We start from the raw sequence: 15,744 nt of genomic DNA, 5'->3' as shown, positions 1-15,744 counted from the left end.
CTGCTGCACTAAAAATGATTTGGATCCTTAAAGACAATTAATTACAGAAGACCAAGATTTTGAAAAGTGAAAAATAAATAAATAAATAATCAGGCCTAGGAGAAATACATTTGGCATTATTTAAACAAGCTATGTTTTTTTGACTGCTCTTTTAGCATTTTGCCGCTTCCTCATTTTGCCACTTCCTCATTTTGCCACAGATGTTTTCTTTTATAAGTGGGTGAACTTCATCATTTTCATTGACTAAAATGTCTAAAAATAGGTAAACAGTTATAAAAACAGCAAAAGGTTAACAAGGCTGAAAGAGAGGCCATATGCTGGCTTCTTTCTTGAAAAGTAAACATATCAAACTGAAATAAGAGAAAATCTAATATGAAAAAATACATTTTAACTGAAAATGGGAACTCATTACACTAATTATGACAGGAAATGTGTTTTGGTAGCCTCTTACTGAAAAAGGTTTTCTCACGTCTCACGTCCTCCCTTCTCTCCCCACCTCCAAACCCTGTATGTACAAACACAAAGGGAATGCTTTCCATGAACAGCTAATGTGGTGAAAAGAGGAAGAACTCTAAAGGCATTTTCCATGGAAAATAAAATTCCAACATTTAACTCCCTTCTTGAAACTATGGTATCATAATCTCCAGACGGTCTCTGGTAGAATACAAATATTTCACTTCATTCACCATTACCAACACTTTCAGAACTTGGTTCTGCCATTTTCTCACTCTCTAGCACTAAAAAACTTGCTTAAACATTCTAAGTCTCATTCCTTCATTGGTAAATAACAAGGTATGTTTATATAAGGATGCATGTTTCCTATGGTGGTTGGGAAAACGACATGGAATGATGTCAATTAAGGGCTTACTTTGCATCATCACTGAATTGTAAAAGGTGCTCAATCAATAGTAGCTGCTACTCTTATCATCATCATTATTATTAATTATTATTATTGCTATTCTCATTAGCTAATAGGAAAGGAATGATATCCAAGTAAGCACAATCAGATGATAAGAAAGTGAAGAGAAATGTGCAGATGAAAGCTTTGGAGTGTGAGCAGTTTGCAGGCTCTGCATCCCACACTGCACAGGGACGGGAAGACTCTGCAATAAACACCACCACCTCTTTGACAAGCCCGACTCTGTTGACTCATCTGCCACTACCACAGATGCCACAGTCTCCATATTGACGTGCAGACTACTAGAAGAAAATCAGTGCAAATCCAGGGCATTTGGACAATTTCAGCTCCTTTGGCCATTTCCTAGAAGAGGTCGAAAATTGCAGTCTTGGCTGGGCATGGTGGTTCACACCTATAATACCAGCACTTTGGGAGGCTGAGGCGGGTGGATCACGAGGTCAAGAGATCGAGACCACCCTGGTCAACAAGGGGAAACCCTGTCTCTACTAAAAATACAAAAATTAGCTGGGCATGGTGGTGCGCGCCTGTAGTCCCAGCTACTCGGGAGGCGGAGGCAGGAGAATTGCTTGAACCCAGGAGGCGGAGGTTGCAGTGAGCCAAGATCGTGCCATTGCACTCCAGTCTGAGTAACAACAGTGAAACTCTGTCTAAAAAAAAAAAAAATGCAGTTTTTTGTCTAGAGTGCCTGAAGATCCATGTTCCTGTCTAATTTTTGCTTTCCATTTTAATCTCTTAGCTCTTGATTGTGGAAAAATGAAGAGTTAAGGAGACAGAAAGGGCTAAAGGAAAGGATGCAAAGGAATAAACATAACTTTTAGATCCACATTTAATCTTCTTTTCTGCAAGATTCACCTGGGGATTTGACTAATCACATGTTTGCAATTGATGTTCAGCCCAGTCCCTCATATGCTGCCAGAACACCAGCATTTGTCTGGCTGTGACGGACAAGTGCATTTTAAACTCTACCTTTAAGGTCTTTGGATCGTTTCTGCATATGAAAATAGAGCCAAGCAAGAATTTCCTGAGCTTCTGGGTTCTGGACTTGATGAAGCATTTTTTCACAGAGAGTATTCAGATAACTCACATTCCAGCAAATTTTAATAGCTGTTACCCGAGCTGCCAATAAATGTGAGCAAGGTTATGTCAAACAAAGCCAAACAGGGTCCCTTACTGCAAGACTTCTCAGAGCCTTGAATGTGTTAATATGGAATATCAATTCTTAAGAACAGCACTTCTGGCCATCCAGTACTTTTTTTTTTTTTTTAAATCACAGAGCATTTCCTCAAAATGCTGAGAGAAGTGCCAAGATGGTTTTACATCTAAATTTGCTCTTTTTGTCTTAACTTACGTTGATTTGGTAACCTAAGTTCATGAGATCTATTTAAGGGAGGAATTTTTAAATCCCATGATCATCCTTAGTAATGCTGGTATGAAACTTGTTCAGGACACAGAGCTCTGAATCCTAACTAACCCCGCAAGTCTTGATATATATACAAAGAGAGACAACTCACGTAATGTCATACACTTGAATTCTATGAAACACATTTGTCTTCAACTCCAGTATAGACATTTGAGGATTGAAGCCAGAAGTTACTTTGAGACTTGGAGGAAAGACGGGGTGATTGGTTCTGCCCCTAAAGACATTCTCCATAAGTGGCCCCTTTTCAAACTCCATGGAGTAGATAGTCACAGGCAGGTGCCTCTTTCATGCTCACCCGTTTCCCACAGAACAGATCCGATGCATATATTTGGCTGAAATGTGTGAATTTGGCTAAAGGTAATGGTTGTCTTGATTGCAGGCAAATACATTAAAGAAAAGAAAAAATTTATGTCTTAAGGAATCAGGGACTATGCTCCACAGAAGCAGACAACTTCTCTGAAGTCTCCTCACAGTAAACAGGGTTGATTTTGCCTGAAATTCCCTCTTTCTCCCTCAGTTAGTCAGCAAGTGTTATTTATATTTTAGACACCTCCATATCTTGGGGGTAGGTGAAGGAAAGAGCCCAGACATTCTTACTCCATTGGAAGGCGGATTATGTTAGTCAGTTGAATTCCCCCTGTCCTCAGGATAAAACCCTGTGTCACAGGTCACTAGGAGTGGGAAGTTCTTTCTCTGCTTTGGAAATAGTAGATACCCAAAGGTCTTAAGCCTGGAGCAAAGACCATCATTGCCATGAGGGCAGAGCTAGCCTCCCTGTAAATGAAGCCAATACCAAGGACAACAGACTTGGAAGATGGCAAAGGAAAGATTCCTGGTGACAATGTTCAAACTCTACCCTGAGGTCTTTGAATAATCTCTGCCTCCAACAAGAGGAACCAAGCAAGAATTTCCTGAGCTTCTGGTTTCTGGATTTGAGGAATCATTTTTTTCATAGAGAGTTTTCCAGAGAGCCCTTGAATCTAGCCACACCTCTGAAATATATCCCTCCGAAGTTTCAACTTACAGGCGCAGTAGTGTCTTTTCTGCTTCAGCTAGTTTGAGCTGTGTTTCTAAAGCTGCAGTAAGAAAGTGGCTGAATAATCCACTCCTATTCTTAAAAATTCATGCAAAATTTGCATTCTCCTTCATAATACATCCATGTGTGCTTTAAGCAGAAAAATACGCTAAATTATTTACCTTTGAGTAAAGTTGACTTTCCAGGAGGATGTGCCATGTTTATACAGTGTCTTCTCTCGCCCCTCGCTCACTGCTGAGGACCCCAGTTTTGAGTTGCATGGTTGTGGAATAAGAATGTAACAGTGCCTTTCTGAGACTTTCATTCTTACAATCCTGAAGGAAAGAGAAGGAAAAGCTAAATAAAAGAAGATGAAGAAGAATTACATCGTAGGGAGGCTCACATACTTGCCTCCTTTGCCTGGAGCTCCATTGACTACAGTTCGTAAAGCAACATGACTGACTGTTACCGAGCACTTACTATGTGCCAAATGCTTTAGATGATTGTAGTCCTCATAACAACCTTTGAGGAGGCTACTATTATTGCCTCTATTTTATAATTTTTTTAAAAAAGAAACTCTTTCAGGCTTTAAAAACTTATACAAGACTACAAACCTAAATATAACAAAGCCAGGGTTAAAATCTAGACAAATTAGAAATTTATAATCATCATTATCATCATCCTCAGCAGCACCACCACATTTACTACATACCAGAAACTGTTCAAGTGTTTTACCTAAATAACACAACTTTTATCCTTTTCTCAAAAATGGGAAAACCAAAGTTAACTGACTTGCTTAAAATCACACAGCAAGTATGTTTCAAAACCAGATGATCTTGCTCCAGAGTCTACAAACTTGATAATAGATTCTTGATCATAGTTTTCTTCCTTACTTGGCCTTGTAGGGAAGATAAAAAGGAAGAACAGTTCTTCCTTCTAAGGTAGAAAAGGCCCCAAGTCCCTCATACCATCCTGTCTATGTACAGTGAGAACTTCCATTGACATCCAAAGGTAAGAAACAAAAAACTGCCACAGCAAAGCCTCAGCATTCTCTACATCACATTCAAAGTTGCACCTTTTACAGTCTGGCCTAATTCATATCTTCTCATTTCACTGCGTCATGTCAAAGCCCCTTCTTTGTAATAGAATAAAAAGGGGCAAATAGGTATATTAGTTTCCCATGGCTGATGTAACAAATTACCAAAAATTTGGCACCTTAAAAAAACAAAAATGTACTACCTTACAAATCTAGAGGTCAGACATCGCAGTGGGTCAGCAGGGCTGTGTTCCTTCTGGAGGCTGTTTCCTTGCCTTCTCTAGCTTCTAGAGGCCTCCTGCATTCTTGGCTTTAGCCCCTTCCTTCATCTTCAGAGTCAGCAGTGTAGTATCTTCAAGTCTTCCTTTGACTTTGACCCTCATGGCTTTCTCTTTCCCTCATAAGGACACTTGTGATGACACTAAGCCCACATGGATAATGAAAAAACAAACAAACACTTCCCATCTCAAGATTCTTAATCATATCTACAAAGTCCCCTTTGCCTTCTAAAGGTAACACAGTCAGAGGTTCCAAGGCTTCGGATGTGGACATCTTTGAGGAGCCTTTATTCTGACGCCCATAGCTGGTAAAGGAGATTTTACATTCCCCTGGGCCAGCAGACACTGCTGCTTGAAAACAACTTCAAGCTTCATGATTTCGGTTTTGAGTCACATCTCCCTCCTCCAGCTCAGGATCATGGATTGGAAACAGCAGTCTCTCCTGCTCAGTCCAGGAGGGAGCTAGACAAAGGGGTTGAGACCATTCGCACCATTATCCCTTTCTCTTCTGGCCTAAAGGAAATATCACCTTTAACTCACAGCACTGCCATTTCTGGTTGTCAGATGCATTCATGTGTGGGAATTTACTGCATCTGGAACTTCCAGAGTAAGTTTCCACAGTTCTCTCTTTAATACTTGTAATTTAAAACACAGTATGAGCAGTGATTATTTCCTTCTTTAGGTCTAAGATCACCGTGCTTTCTATACTTCATAATAGCAAGTGATTTATTTGTTTTAGAGTCTGTGTTCTTGGATTCCCTCCCAGGCTATGTTTGAATGCATTAGAGGATTTTGCCAATCTCTGTTTTCTTTGCTACAATATTAGAGAAATAGAACTGAAATACCCACGGTTTTCAGATACTTCTTAAACAATTGACTTCACTTCCATAGGAAAAAAAAGTAAACTCTTCACTTCAGTCTCACATACAATTGTGGAGTCTCTACACTCTCTTAAATCTTGGACTAAATTAAAGCAATCATGGGTCAAAGTTGGCTTTGTTAAATTTACAGACAAATTACACACATTCTGAAAGACTAATAGAAAGAACAAACTCTTCTCACCCACATATTACGGCTGAGAAGAAGGGCCCTAAATTTAAAAATGTCATTTGTTCTATCGATAGGTATTTTCAAAGCTTTGACCAAATTTTTGGAATTCAAAGGAGCCCTGAAATGGAGTTTTGAGGAAGAGCTAAGGAAAATTGCATTACTCTGAGTAAGAAAGTGGGAGACTTTCTGTTTTTGCTTATTCTTTAGAGGCAGCTATAGACAATATATAAATAAATGAAAGTCATGATGTTCCAATAAATTTTACAAAAAGTAAATGATGGCATGTACCTGAGAAATATGTAGAACTATTATGTATCTATAATAATTAAAACTAAAAGGGTATAAAGAAGTGAAGGGCCCTTGACTAAGACCCAAAGTGTAAAAAAACCTGGGTCAGTATATGGCTGATATGGTTTGGCTCTCATCTTGAATTATAATCCTTATAATCCCCACGTATCAAGGGTTGAAGGTAATTGAACTATGGGAGTAGCTTCCTCCATGTTGTTCTCATAATACTGAGTAAGTCTCATGAGACCTGATGGTTTTATATGTCTAGCATTTCTCCTGTTTGCACTCATTGCATCCTGAAGCCCTGTGAAGAAGGTGCCTGCTTCTCCTCTGCCTTCTGCCATGATTGTAAGTTTCCTGAGGCCTCCCCAGCAATGCAGAATTGTGAGTCAATTAAACCTCGTTCCTTTGTAAATTACCCAGTCTAGGGCAGTTCTTTATAGCAGCATGAGAACTAATACAATGGCATATATACCTCTCTGGAGACAATTATTCCAAAGGGATTATACATGCTGAAATTAAGAATGGTTTATTAACAGGAATTTGGGGTGGTTTAATAGGAACCCTAAGACGAGAATGACATCAGTGAAGATAGCATCCATCATTCCCTTTGTGCTATGGCAAGAGTTTGGCAATAAACAGGACAGGACTTAGGGTTGACCCGAGGAGCATTGCTCCTGATAAGCTATGGTTTTATTCCCTTTTGAGAAGTAGCATGGGAGTGGTGGAAATCACATGGGCTTTGTTAACCAGTAAGACCTGGGTACAAATCCTACTTCCACCTCTCATTAGCTGTAGGTCCTTGGACTACTTACTTCATCTATGAGTCTTAGTGTCCATTTTTGTCAAACTTTATAAAGCTCAGGAAAAATACAAAAGGACAGAATATCATGAGGGAAGCACAGCCCATTAATACACATTCCTTTCCTCTTTCTTATGCTGTGGCTATTGATTTTCCTTGAATGACTATTTAAAACAAGAGGCTGAAACACTCCACAACTGTGTGAGAGCACAGCTGCTCATCTAGCATTTCAGGTTTTTATTAAGCAAACTGATAAGACTTATATTCTGTAATTGGTACATGTTCTTTTTTTGCCTAATGACACTAATCTGTTTTTATCTTAGTCATTTAACTGAGTTTCGTGATTAGCACAGGCAAGGTTTTAGGAATTTAAATCATTTGTTTGATGTTTTTGCTTTTAGGCATGTTTGATTATTTATTAAAATCGATAAAATCAGCTGTGTCAACTAGTTATTAAAACTATAATTCTTTTATTGGCTAATACCAGGAGGGCTGAAGCAAAAGAAAAATGAAAACATTACATGAATTCTTGATTATGAAGCAAGTTTCTATAGGGGTGGCCTACATACTTTGCATTAACTGAAGCCTGTTTAGAACAAGTCTGTTCTATCTTTAGTCAATAAGGAAAGGACCAAGTGGGTAAGCATATGTGCAACTCATGTTCTAATTTATGCTTTAAAATAAAAACAAGTTTGAAAGAAGCAATGTGTTCTGGTCTTCAGAAAAGAAATACCAAGTATGTGCTAAGGGAGAGTGGTGAATAGTATCCAAAGATGACTTCCCTACATTCCTTCCCACCCTGAACCTGCATGTCATTGCAACCATCGAGAGGTAAACGCTCTTCCTCGTTTTCTGAATCTGGTCCTGCCTATGACCTAATTTGGCCAGTGGAATATGGTGGGGGTGACACTGCCAGTTCTGGTCAAGGTCTTCAAGAGGCCTTTAAGAGCCTCCACTTTGAATGTAGAAAGCCAGATGCCACGCTCTAAAAAAGCTTAGGCCAGAATACTAAATGATGAAACACCACATGGAGAAAGAAGGACACATGGAGAAGTTCAGAGATGCAATGTGGGACATGTAAGCAGCATCTTCTTGTAGCTCCCAGCCCAGCCCACACCATATGGGACAGAAGAACTGCCCAGATAAGCTCTACCAGCATTCCTAATGTAAGTACTGTGAATAATAATAAATTATTATCTTTTTGAGCCACTAAGTTTTGTGGTGCTCTCTTATTCAACAATAGATAACTTAAAGAAGGGTAGGAGGGATAAGAGAATGAACACAGGCTTTCAGGTAACTTGTTAAAATAAAATAATTAACTGAAGGAGTGAGTTTCTATTGGTCCAGGATTATCTCTTTCCTTCAACGAAATTTCAACAGAAAGAGTTCCTCTTACTAAAACACTGCAGGAAAGAGAGAATTCACACAGATAAGAAGACATTGGCCTACAATTCAGAGTTCTGGCTCCAGTCTGAGCACTGCCACTCAGTGAAAAAATGCTGGGTAAAGCAGTTCACCCTCTTGGTTTCCATTTTGCCATCAGTAAATGAAAAAAAAAGTGGCTAAGAGAGTCATTTGGCCTAGGATTTGCAAGTTTAGGTGTAGATGCTTAAACATGAACTCTATGTATTATTTTATATGAAATCAGAAGAAGACATTCAAGGTTGGAAAATAGATAATGTTCTCCACAAAACTTAAAATTTGTGTCTCATTATCTGGACTCACTGCCTGTAATGTAGTGTTAGTATTTATTTTTAAAAACTATAACCTGTGACCAATTCAATTATGTTGCATTGTATTTTGCATGCTGATGAAATTTTAATTTGAAATGTTCAGACATTCATAATGTTAAAAAAAAGTTATAAATGTTATAAGCTGGTTTAGGCACTTCTTTGTTTCTAATGTATTGAAAATGTTAAGATATAGGACTAATCTATACCTCTTTTAAGCTGTAAGAAATCTTGGGTGTTTAGCTATGTTTTCTCTAGGGTCACTTTTAGCTGTACAAGTTGACTGTCACCCAGGTTTTCTTGCATTTTTGCACCTACGGAATAATAAATTATGTATTGAATATAATTTGTAATTTTTCTGATGTCTTTTTATGGTACCAATACTTCTTTTTGAGAGACCAAGACATCCTTGTGAACTAATCAGCTTTATCAGGTATAAAAGTTTGCCCCAGGAAATCAAAATAACTGTATAGAATGTTTTGTAAGTCTTGGTGGTGTTAACAATATGCTTGCCCACATAAAGAGCTAACTTACTAACCATAGGAATCTCTTAGACAGGTGTCTTGTGTCTGTGTGTGTGCATGAACACATGTGCACAATAAACAGATAAATTACCAAAAACTTAATAGTATTTTAACCCCAGTTATATGAACAATTTAGCCTCTCCTCCTCTCCTGCAAAAAGACAAAAGAAAAAAAGATGCTTTTAACATTGTAAAAACTTAAACACCCAAGAAAAGAAAGAAAAATGATAGTAAATACATAAAATATATGCAAATTAAAGCAGTAAAATACCATTATCACCTGTCAAACTGGCAAATTAAAAAAATTAATTCCCAATGAAGCCAAAATAAAGACATTTTCATTCTAATAGACTAAAAAAATTTGTCACCAGATACTTACTAAAGAATGTATTAAAAAGTATTCTTTAAGCAGAAGGAAGATTATCCCAGATGAAAGAACAGACACACAAAAAGAGTAAAGAGAAAAAAAAAATGGTTAATATGTGATGTGTCAAAATGAATACTGAATTACAAAACAATAATGCTAATGTCCTACTGGCCTTTGTAATATATAAAATTAAAATATACAATCTTATATTAATCAGTAGGGAATAAATAGCATTAAAGTGGCTATCACTAAAGTTCATAATAAAGTTAAAAGTCCTAATATTAGACTTTAATGTGTCAAAGATAGATTTAATAACTATATAAATACCAAAATAATATAAGTAAAACCTTCAAACTTCTAGAGAAGAGGATAAAATAATAAAAATTCTTTATATAATTTATCCAAAAACATAAAAGAGAAAAGAAAAAGAATATGCTAGATAGATAGGATAGATAGGAGACACTCTGTAATATATCAATAATTACATTAACTATAAATGTACGAAATGCTCCATTTAAATGACAAAGACTACCCAACTGGATTTAAAAATAAACCACTTTACACTGTTTAAAAAGTATAAGTATAATGGTTGACAGCAAAATGTTTTTATAAAGAGGAAAAATATATGCCATATAAACTAACAAAATGGAAACTGTAAAATAAAACAATATATATTTTCAGTCAGAACTACAACTGGATTAAAGAGGGGCAAATAAATAACAAATATTTACTCAGCAGGAAAACGTAGCAATTCTAAATTTGTATGCACCTAACAATATAACCTCAAAATATATGAATAAAAAATTAACAGAATTATAACAAGAAGTAGGCAAATCCCCAATCAAAGTAGGATATTTTAACATCTATTTCTCTGCTACTATCAGGCCAACTGAACAAAATCAGTATTATGTAAAAGATTTGAAGAATACAACAGCAAACCCAATTCAAAGCAAGTACATAGAATACTGTCCTAAACTAGAGAAGGCACATTCTTCATAGACACATGTAAAATGTAACCACAATTGATAATAGTCCATGAAGTAACTCCTAATAAATTTCAAGAGGTTGGAACCATATAGAGTGTGTTCTCTGGCCTCCAGCAACTAAATTAGTAATCAAAATCAAAAAGTTAAGGAGAAAATCAATACACTAACTGGAGTTGAAGAAATATGTTTTATTGGCCTCTACTTCCAGCTATGACAGAGTTGACAGTTGCTAATGATTCTCTCCAAAAACAACTATAAAACTAGATAAAGAATGATAAAGAATAATGATGATGAATAAATGTAAGTCTATCACTGTTAGTGAGAGAATCATAAGTGACTTGGTGTTTGACTTTTCTTTGTGTTTTTCTATATTCTCTGAGTTTTCTAAATTTAGTATTAGTTACTTTTCATAAATTCAACAAGAATTACCTTTCACTCAGTAATGATGAGAAGTTATTACAAATAAGCTGTCATTAATTTTTTAATTAGCTATGTCTTCAACCAGTAGTTATTATTCTCATATGGGGGACTTCAACACTGTTTGATGTTATTAAAAATCTACTAATTCTTTGACTCAGCAGTTCCATTTCTGCAAATGTGTTTCCCCAAAACACATTCACCCATCTGTCCAAAGGTGGATATGCAAGAATACATATTGTATATAGACATATATTCTGAACTTTTGTTTACAGAACACTAGCCTTAAATGTCCACTTTCAAGGGATTGGTTAAATATACTGTGATACATCTATATAAAGAAGACTCATGCAGGCATTGAGTAAAGTAGGTCTCTATACTCTGATATACTACATGTCTTTGGTTATATATCTTTATTTATAAGCAACAGAAATTAATTCTGGGTTATGCAAGCAAAACAAAATGAATTGGAGCAATATGAGTTGATCCACAGAATGGACAGGAGCCTGGGTAGCAGAACAGGAAGTGGCTACCCTAGACCACCAGGCATCAAATATTGCTCCAATATTTTGTCTGGATTCTGGAAATGCCTTTCAAATATTGTTCTGATCCTGAATCACTCTGGATCCAGTTGAGATTCACTCTAAGGAGAAATAAGCTAGCTTGCATACCTAACCCTTGGTTACCTGAGGGCAGGGGACCTGATTTACAATCCCACAAGGGGTATGCAAAATTATTAAGTCATGATTCCCAAAAATAAAATCAAAGTGCTATTTGGAAGGGGCTAAAGAATGCTACACAATAGAAAATGCATCTTCTAAATACTTTTAAAAGAATAATGCAAAAACAAAAAGCATATGCATAGTAAATCACCATTTGTGTTTTTTTTAAATGGGAGAGAATACATATTAAATATATACATGTAGAACATAGTCTTTAAAAAAAAAACACTAGAAACAACTTAACATCTGTATCTCCCATTAGGCCCTCAGTTCCATGAGGACAAGAAATGTGTCTGTCCCATTCGTTTCTGTATTTCCAATGACTACCACTATGTCTTACACACAGGAGGCACGTAATAAATAGTGGCAGAGTGAATAAAAGGATGTATTTCTACTAAGAAGAAGAGATACTAGAAACAGGCTTACTTTTCATCTTTTAATTTTTTTCAAGTGCCTGAAGTTTTTATGCAATTAAAAAAGGATAAAGATAATTTGTAATAAAAACAAAATTTTATGGGGATCAAAAATTATTTAAGAAGTTTGAGAATCATCATCGATGACCTATCACATCACCCCTCTTCCCTAAACTGCCTCATTGTCTATGTGCCCACACAGAGAGCCAAGCAGAAAAGTGCTCAATGTCCAATGAAACAAACTGGCTCCAACAGATGAAGCTCCCAATTCCTGTAGTGCACACATGGCAACACAGCTTCTCCAGGGCCTTGGGAAATAATGACTTGTGGAGGAAGGTCACAAGTTAAGAATTATCTGATCATCGTGCTGGGGCTCCAGCTCTTTAGGGGTTTGTGCTGATAGCAAAAACATTGTTAAGTCTCTAAATAATTTGAATGATATTAGTACAAGACACCAGAAAGAGGAAAACAAGAATGGCTTGATGACAGCAAGCTGACAATGGGAAGCATTTTGTGGGCTGAGATGATTGTAAAAGCAAACAGTGGTGATATTGTCCTTCTGGTGTTATTGTGTAATGCTGTAATTTATGGATGAAGTGGAATTTCAAACAAAATAAACAGACTTGAATTTGTTAACTAATACAGTAAGCATAGAACATTCTGTTATGTGAAAAGAGAAATGGAATGTTTTATACACTCCTGCTATTTGCTAAACAGAAATATGTTTATATTTGGCATAGCATCTTGCTTTTGGTTTTGCTAGCTTTTTGAGAATATCCATTTTCATTTAATCTTGAACATAGATACAAAATGTAGGTGAAAGAAGAATATTGTCAATATATATCATTGTACCATTATATTATAGTTCTAGTATATTTCACCAGCCAGAGAAAACTCTTCCGTAAAGAGTGTCAACTAATTTACACTTCTCTTTGAAAATCTGATGTCTCTCTAATCACAAATATCATGGGGATGTTTATGGCAACTACAACAACAATAATAACTTTATTTCTACCCCAAGTGAAATGAGAAAAGTTCCCTTGCCCCCTTGCAGGGCATGTGGTAGGACTTTGGCTCATGTCTTCAGTACCTCGCTGCTTGAACCTCCAGGGGATCATACAGACAGGCAGGCTGTGGGGCTCCAACCCCACCCCACCGCAGTGTCTAAGGGTGAATATTTGCAGTTCTTGAAGCTCCAGTGGGCGTGCGTTACAGGATGCCCTCTTAGTTTTCCGACTATAGGCAGCTTGTGTTAGCTCAATTAGACCTTCTACCTTATTCCAAGGACAGAGGGCTTTCTGTATCCCATGATTGCTTGCTTCTGTGTACCAGAAGAATCGGTCACACGTGGCTTGGAGAATGAGTACAAAGTTGTATTGAGTGGAATTAGCTCTCCAACGATGGGGAAGCCAGAAGAGAGACAGTTTTCCCATGGAGTAGGGCCACTCAGGTGCCCCAGCTCTCCTCCCATTGCCCGAGGACAAACTCCACCTTGTCCCACTGGTCAATGGCCTGTCGGTGCCTGTCCATGAGCAGGCTCTCTCCCAGCGGGCTCTCATGATCAGCCGCATGTGTCTTTTTTCCCCCGGGATGTGTCCTCATGCCATCTAGTGGCTTCACTGTGTCTGTCCTGTAGGGTCTCTGGGTTTGTATAGGCTCAGGATGGGGGCATGGCTGGCTAGGTGGGCTTGGAAGATATAACCGTTGGGCCGGAAAGCAAGAATGCTTGGACTCACCTAGATCCATGGCGGTGGAGCCCAAGCCAGGGAACCCACCTTTCTCTACCCCTTACTTCCCTTACCCTACTTCCTTAACACCTGAAGCGACCATGCTCTTTCCTTCCCAGTACTCCCATATCACAAGTAGGCTGTGATATCATGTTGAAATATTTGGTTGCGGTTCCACTTATAAAAGAAAAGCTGCTTCCCTGTAAACTATAAAAAGCAGGTTTTTATCTCAGTAAGCATTGTTAACAATAAATGACTTCAATTTACGGAGTTCTTGAATTCACCAGGAAGTCAGTTACCAACGACAAATCATGTATCTTATGTCTCAGTGCTGAGAGTAGCGCCTGGCACTTAGTAGGTACTCAGTAGGTATTTGTTGAATAAGTAAATACTTCTTCTACCGGCAGGTGTTGCTTTAAGTCATGGTTACATCTGTCAAAGACAAAACTAAGTTTGAGACAAAATGAACAAGGGCTGTTTATTCATAAACTGATAGCAAGGGAACCCATCTGCTGTCACTTTCGTTTCTGCAGGGTTCCTGGGTGTTAGAAAGGAAAGTGATTTTTACAGCCTAAAAAAGGATAGGCTGCAACAGCCTCTGACTGCCGAGGATTCTATAAGGTGAGATTTCTGGAAGCCGGGATGACTAATTGATCTTCAGGTACATTTGACTGCCCTTGGTTTGCTGCGAGGGAACAAACAAGCAGTTTGGGGACATTCTGGAAATGAATGCTAAGAACAGAAGTTTTTGCATGGCCAGCCATTTCCTGGAACATGTAGCGCTCACGGGGTGCCTTTTTTTCACAGTCAAACTGTCATGATGGTCCTTTGTGAGAAGCTGACTGATTGGGCCAGTTTCTAACATCTGGGTTCTCTCCCCAACTTTATTCTCTCTCTCTCTCTCTCCAGAAACAAAAACAAACTGTCACCTAGTTGGCAAAAACCTCCTAGAAAAATTAAAATAAATAAATACAATTTTAAATTGAAAAAAAAATGCTGCCCCTCAAAAATCTTAAGTGCAGTAAAAAATAGGAGTGAGATAATTTCATATGTTCATGAGAATTCATCTGATGCAAGTAAACCTGCATTTTTATATTAAATCTTTAATCATAGCTGTGGTCTTAAGACAAAGATAAGTTCAATATTTTACTCAAGTTTGAGTGATATCAGTGAAGCATTGTCCTGAAGATTCAGGAACACGCTTTTTATAGATGTTATTCTCTTTACTGTGCAAAATAGCTACCTTAAAAAAAAAAGCTTCCAAGGATTCACAACCTTTCTAGTGGCTTTGTCTTTATTTATTAACTTATAAAACGACCATCTGGGGGGAAGAGTATTAGTGACCATGGGAAATTTTAAGTAGAAATTAAATAGACCTTTGGCTTTATGCCCAGAAAAAAATGTCAGTCCTTTGCAGAAAACCAGGCAAAAGATTAAAAAGATTCCATTATATCTATAATACAATCTTCTTATGGCTTTAGTACAAGTTTCTTTTCTGCTAACAGAAGTCCCTGCAGAAGGTTTAAACAATCTCAACAATTTCATTATGTGAGCGTAGCTAAATCCAATAATGTAAAAGGGCCTAGAGAGCCTCCCATATGCTCGGTTCCATACCCTTTCCTTCTAGGGGAAGTCGAGAACTTGGCTCTCAGGAAACTGATTCTACTCCAATTGCCCGGAGCACAAATCTTGCATTGTTGACATCAACGCAAGCTCTCCTGAGGACACACAAAGAAGAGAAGGAGCCATTAGAATTTCTCATGACCCTGCTTTGAGCCAAATCCAGCTTCACTTAAATGAATGAAAATGCTTGTTATATGGCCCAAGAAGCTACTTTGTCCATTTGAAAATTAATTAGACCGTAGCTAGATGAACAACCCTAGGATGCTTTCGCAATGTTCTTCGATGCATGACCCTGGCTGAGTTCCCAATTTTAACAAGTTTACCCTAAAGCAAAAACATGGCCTTTTGGCTAAGCTAGTGGTACAATTATAATGCTTTCCTGAGTGGTGGCAGCTAAAGCATAACCTCGCCAGAAAAGAGTTAGTTAG

General features: G+C 37.6%; 1 long non-coding RNA gene across 3 annotated transcripts in view; it reads right to left on the bottom strand.

Annotated features, from left to right (window-relative positions):
* The window catches only part of LOC108588458 (uncharacterized), a 182,147-nt gene that overhangs the window by 152,234 nt on the left and 14,169 nt on the right, over positions 1 to 15,744 (bottom strand). The window contains exons 3-5 of one of the 3 annotated variants that reach the window (XR_013527426.1): positions 13,693 to 15,411; positions 4,594 to 4,811; positions 3,537 to 3,689 (exon numbers count right to left, since the gene is read on the bottom strand). This is a non-coding gene — a long non-coding RNA (uncharacterized LOC108588458). Of the gene's footprint in view, positions 1 to 3,536; positions 3,690 to 4,593; positions 4,812 to 10,794; positions 15,412 to 15,744 lie in introns of those variants that run through there. The other 2 variants (XR_013527425.1, XR_004734742.3) reach the window with 2 other exon arrangements.

The sequence above is a fragment of the Callithrix jacchus genome, chromosome 15, assembly GCF_049354715.1.
Source record: "Callithrix jacchus isolate 240 chromosome 15, calJac240_pri, whole genome shotgun sequence".
Classification (NCBI taxonomy): domain Eukaryota; kingdom Metazoa; phylum Chordata; class Mammalia; order Primates; family Cebidae; genus Callithrix; species Callithrix jacchus.
Note: the sequence above shows the minus strand (reverse complement) of the source record. Positions and strands in the feature narration are given on the sequence as shown.